The sequence below is a fragment of the Lampetra fluviatilis genome, unplaced genomic scaffold (genome assembly GCF_964198595.1).
Source record: "Lampetra fluviatilis unplaced genomic scaffold, kcLamFluv1.1 SCAFFOLD_148, whole genome shotgun sequence".
NCBI classification, from domain to species: domain Eukaryota; kingdom Metazoa; phylum Chordata; class Hyperoartia; order Petromyzontiformes; family Petromyzontidae; genus Lampetra; species Lampetra fluviatilis.
Window position 1 is genome coordinate 119,551 of NW_027620724.1, and position 6,612 is coordinate 126,162.

At 54.7% G+C, this 6,612-nt stretch overlaps 1 long non-coding RNA gene across 1 annotated transcript; it reads right to left on the reverse strand.

The window, feature by feature from the left end:
- Window positions 1-1,516: 1,516 nt before the first annotated feature.
- On the reverse strand, window positions 1,517-5,564 carry LOC144954309 (uncharacterized). Its single transcript, XR_013641138.1, has 3 exons — window positions 5,514-5,564; window positions 4,327-4,434; window positions 1,517-1,539 (listed from the first exon to the last, which is right to left on the reverse strand). It is a non-coding gene; the product is annotated as an uncharacterized LOC144954309 (long non-coding RNA).
- Window positions 5,565-6,612: the final 1,048 nt, after the last annotated feature.

The following is a 6,612-nucleotide window of genomic DNA, read 5'->3' on the forward strand; positions in this document are numbered from 1 at the left end:
GTTGGCGGACTTGAATGCCCGAGTGGGTCATGCGATGTGTGGTGTATAAGGTATTGTGTATTCTATAGTGTAGTGTATAGTGTAGTGTATATTGTACTTTATAGTGTAGTGTATAGTGTAGTGTATAGTAGTGTAGTGTATGGTGTAGTGTATAGTGTAGTGTATAGTGTAGTGTATAGTGTAGTGTATAGTATAGTGTATAGTATAGTGTATAGTATAGTGTAGTGTGTAGCGTGTAGTGTAGCGTGTAGTGTAGCGTGTAGTGTATAGTAGTGTAGTGTATAGTAGTGTAGTGTATAGTAGTGTAGTGTATAGTGTAGTGTATAGTAGTGTAGTGTATAGTGTAGTGTATAGTGTAGTGTATAGTGTATAGTGTAGTGTATAGTGTAGTGTATAGTAGTGTAGTGTATAGTGTAGTGTATAGTAGTGTATAGTGTAGTGTATAGTAGTGTATAGTGTAGTGTATAGTGTAGTGTATAGTGTAGTGTATAGTGTAGTGTATAGTAGTGTAGTGTATAGTGTAGTGTATAGTAGTGTAGTGTATAGTGTATAGTGTATAGTGTATAGTGTAGTGTATAGTAGTGTATAGTGTAGTGTATAGTGTAGTGTATAGTGTAGTGTATAATGTAGTGTATAGTAGTGTAGTGTATAGTGTAGTGTATAGTAGCGTATAGTAGTGTAGTGTATAGTGTAGTGTATAGTGTATAGTGTAGTGTATAGTGTATAATGTGGTGTATTGTAGTGTAGTCTATAGTGTAGTGTATAGTAGCGTATAGTAGTGTAGTGTATAGTGTAGTGTATAGTGTAGTGTATAGTAGTGTAGTGTATAGTGTAGTGTATAGTGTAGTGTATAGTGTATAGTATAGTGTATAGTAGTGTAGTGTATAGTGTAGTGTATAGTAGTGTAGTGTATAGTGTATAGTGTAGTGTATAGTGTAGTGTATAGTGTAGTGTATAGTGTAGTGTATAGTGTAGTGTAGTGTATAGTGTAGTGTATAGTGTAGTGTATAGTGTAGTGTAGTGTATAGTGTAGTGTATAGTGTAGTGTATAGTGTAGTGTATAGTGTAGTAGTGTAGTGTATAGTGTAGTGTATAGTAGTGTAGTGTATAGTAGTGTATTGTATATTCTATAGTGTAGTGTATCGTGTAGTGTATAGTGTAGTGTATAGTGTAGTGTATAGTAGTGTAGTGTATAGTGTAGCGTCGCGTAGCGTATACCACAGCATACCACACAGTACACAGTGCGCCCCACCCCACCACCACCCCACACACACAACCACTAGGCACGGTAAGGGTCACTGTTGTTGTGGCCATGGTTGTTGTGGCTGTAGTTGTGGTGGTGGTTGTGGTTGTGGCCGTTGTATGGCTGCCCTTGTGATGATGTTTGACCACGTGGTGGTGGTGGTGAATTGGCGTCGATCGTGGTGCAGGGAGTGCGGTATCGGTGCGGTGAAGGTGGGTCCGGCGTTGGACCGAGGTCCTGTCCGTCACGGTGACCCGCCGCCTTCACGTCGTTCCGGGTCACGGTCCTACTCCAGTCTGTGACACGAACAGCGACGACGACAACAACAACAACAACATTCGCCACTAAGTGGCGGTGACATCACCACGACGCTTGTGCCAGGTTATGTGCACCTTGAGGCTATCACGTGAAGTGTCACCATCATCATCATCATCACCATCATCATCACCATCATCATCACCATCATCACCATCATCATCACCATCATCACCATCATCACCACCATCATCACCATCACCATAACCACCATCCCCATCATCACCAACACCATAACCATCACCACCATTATCACCAACATCACCAACATCACCACCATCATCACCATCATCACCACCATCATCACCATCACCATCATCACCAACACCATCACCATCATCAGCAATATCGCCACCATCACCAACATCACCACCATCACCATCACCACCATCATCACCATCATCACCATCACCACCATCACCATCATCATCACCATCACCACCATCATCACCATCATCACCATCACCAACACCATTATCACCATCATCACCACCACCACCATCATCATCACCACCATCACCATCACCACCACCACCATCATCATCACCACCACCATCATCACCATCATCACCATCACCACCATCATCACCACCACCACCACCACCATCATCACCATCATCACCATCATCACCACCATCACCACCACCATCATCACCATCATCATCACCACCACCATCACCACCATCATCACCACCACCACCACCACCATCATCATCATCACCACCACCATCATCACCACCACCATCATCACCACCATCACCATCATCACCATCATCACCACCACCACCACCACCATCACAACAACAACCGCCATTCGCCACTAAGTGGCGGTGACGTCACCACGACGCTTGTGCCAGGCCATGTGCACCTTGAGGCTACCACGTGAAGTGTCGAACGCCCGCTGGCAGGAGGTCACGGGGCAGACCCAGGTGCCACGGGTCGACTGACCGAGATGACCGAGACGACTGGCTGATGCACCACCTGTGCCCCCTACTGTGCCAACTCGCTGTGCTTTAGCCACCCGGCGCTCTGCTCGTTGTTGTGAGCGTCGCTCATCCGCCCTCCGTTGTTGTTGGAGGGCGACTGCCTCCAACTGCCCAGTAGCAGCGTCCTTCACGAGCCTCTAAATGCCCCCGATCCTGAACCTTCTTGGCCCTCTCAGTTCACCCCTCACCCACCCACTCACCCACCCACTCACCCACCCACCCACCCACCCACTCACTCACTCACCCACCCACCCACCCACCCACCCACCCACTCACCCCCTCACCCACCCACTCACCCACCCACCCACCTACTCACTCACCCACCCACTCACCCACCCACCCACCCACTCACCCACTCACCCACCCACCCACCCACCCACTCACCCACTCACTCACTCACCCACACCACCCACCCACTCACTCACCCACCCACCCACCCACCCACCCACTCACCCACCCACTCACCCACCCACCCACCCACTCACTCACCCACCCACCCACCCACCCACCACTCACCCACCCACCCACCCACCCACTCACCCACCCACTCACCCACCCACTCACCCACCCACTCACCCACCCACCCACCCACCCACTCACTCACTCACCCACCCACCCACTCACCCCCTCACCCACCCACTCACCCACCCACCCACCTACTCACTCACCCACCCACCCACCCACTCACCCCTCACCCACTCACCCACTCACCCACCCACCCACCCACCCACTCACCCACTCACTCACCCACCCACCCACCCACCCACCCACCCACTCACTCACCCACCCACCCACCCACTCACCCACCCACTCACCCACCCACCCACCCACTCACTCACCCACCCACCCACTCACCCACCCACCCACTCACTCACTCACCCACCCACCCACTCACTCACCCACTCACCCACTCACCCACTCACTCACCCACCCACCCACCCACTCACTCACCCACCCACCCACCCACCCACTCACCCACCCACCCACCCACCCACTCACCCACCCACCCACCCACCCACTCACCCACCCACCCACTCACCCACCCACCCACCCACTCACCCACTCACCCACCCACCCACCCACTCACCCACTCACTCACCCACCTACCCAACCACTCACCCACCCACTCACCCACCCATCCACTCACCCACCCACTCACCCACCCACTCACCCACCCACCCACTCACTCACCCACCCACTCACCCACCCACCCACCCACCCACTCACTCACCTACCCACCCACCCACCCACTCACCCACTCACTCACTCACCCACCCACCCACCCACCCACCCACTCACTCACTCACCCACCCACCCACCCACTCACTCACCCACCCACCCACCCACTCACCCACCCACCCACCCACCCACTCACCCACCCACCCACCCACCCACCCACCCACTCACCCACCCACCCACTCACTCACCCACCCACCCACTCACCCACTCACCCACCCACCCACCCACTCACCCACTCACTCACCCACCTACCCAACCACTCACCCACCCACTCACCCACCCATCCACTCACCCACCCACTCACCCACCCACTCACCCACCCACCCACCCACTCACTCACCCACCCACTCACCCACCCACCCACCCACTCACTCACCTACCCACCCACCCACTCACCCACTCACTCACTCACTCACCCACCCACCCACCCACTCACTCACTCACCCACCCACCCACTCACTCACCCACCCACCCACCCACTCACCCACCCACCCACCCACCCTCCCCCCTCCCCGTCCGTCTTTGTCTCCCCACGTGTCTCACCGGCCGCGTTGTCGGGGCCTCTGAAGCGGCGGCAGCAGCAGAGCGAACGGCGCCATTGACGGCGCACAGCCTCCTTGAGCGCCGCGTGGAACACGAAGATGAAGACGCCTGGGGTGGGAAACAACAACAACAACAACAACATCAACAACAACATCAACAACATCATCAACAACATCATCAACAACAACATCAAGATTAACAACATCAACAACATCATAAACATCAACATCATAAACATCAACAACATCAACATCAACAACATCAACAACATCAACATCATCAACAACAACAACATCAACAACATCAACATCATTCACAACATCAACATCATTCACAACATCAACATCAACAACAACATCAACATCATTCACAACATCAACATCATTCACAACATCAACATCATCAAAAACATCAACATCATCAACAACATCAACAACATCAACAACATTAACATCACCACTAACATAATAACCATCATTACCACCACCACCGCCATTACCACCACCCTCACCACCACCCTCACCACCACCCTCACCACCACCCTCACCACCACCACCGCCACCACCCTCACCACCACCCTCACCGCCACCCTCACCACCACCCTCACCACCACCCTCACCACCACCCTCACCACCACCCTCACCACCACCACCGCCACCACCCTCACCACCACCCTCACCGCCACCCTCACCACCACCCTCACCACCACCCTCACCACCACCCTCACCACCACCACCGCCACCACCCTCACCGCCACCCTCACCACCGCCACCGCCGTCACCACCATCACCACTATCACCAATCCAGACCACCTCCACCACTGCTATCATCACCACCACCACCCTCACCACCACCCTCACCACCACCACTATCACCACGACCATCACCACCACCACCACCCTCACCACCGCCACCACTATCACCACGACCATCAATCCAGACCACCCTCACCACTACTATCATCACCACCACCCTCACCACCACCACCACCACCACCCTCACCACCACCACCACCCTCACCACCAACCTCACCACCGCCACCTCCACCACCACCACGACCATCAATCCAGACCACCTCCACCACTATCATCACCACTGCCACCACCCTCACCACCCTCACCACCACCACCACCACCCTCACCACCCTCACCACCACCCTCACCACCACCACCACCGTCACCACTCACCCTGGAGCGTGTTGGAGACGACGAAGAGGTATGTGAAGGGCAGGTAGAGAGGGCCCCATGCGAAGAGTGCGAATCCCCAGGTGATGCCGAGCAGGCAGGTGAGAGACACGGCACCACGGACACTTCTCAACAACTCCCTCGCCAGCCTCCACAGGCCCCCGTCACCACCACCGCCACCACCACCACCAACTCCACCACCAACTCCACCACCAACTCCACCAACACGCCACCACCGCCACCACCACCGCCACCACACACCACACCACCAACACCACCAACACCACCACCATCACCACCACCACCACCTATACCACCTCCACCACCTCCACCTCCACCACCTCCACTACCACCACCACTACCACCTCCACCACCACTACCACCACCACTACCACCTCTACCACCACCACCACCACTACCACCTCTACCACCACCACCACCTATACCACCTCCACCACCTCCACTACACCTCCACCACCACCACCACCACTACCACCTCCTCCACCACTACCACCACCACTACCACCTCTACCACCACCACCACCTCCTACTCTACCACCTCTACCACCTCCACCACCACTACCACCTCCTCTACCACCACCACCTCCTCCACCTCTACCACCACCACCTCCACTACCACCTCCTACTCTACCACCACCACCACGGCGACCTCCACCACCACCACAACTTTCCCCATAGCCACCACCACCTCCTCCATCCTCGTAGACGCCGCTATTCCAATATCCTCCTCCAGCTCCACTTGTATATCCATAGATGCCACCATCCCCATAGACTCCACCACCTCCACCACCACCACCACCTCCACCACCACCAATGTGACCATTACCACCACCACCACCTCCACCACCAATGTGACCATTACCACCACCACCTCCATCACCACCGCCACCACCACCACCACCACCAACTCCACCAATGTGACCATTACCACCACCACCACCTCCACCACCAATGTGACCATTACCACCGTCACCACCACAATAACCACCACGACCACCACCACCACCACCACCACTACCACCTCCACCACCACCAATGTGACCATTACCACCGTCACCACCACTACCACCTCCACCACCAC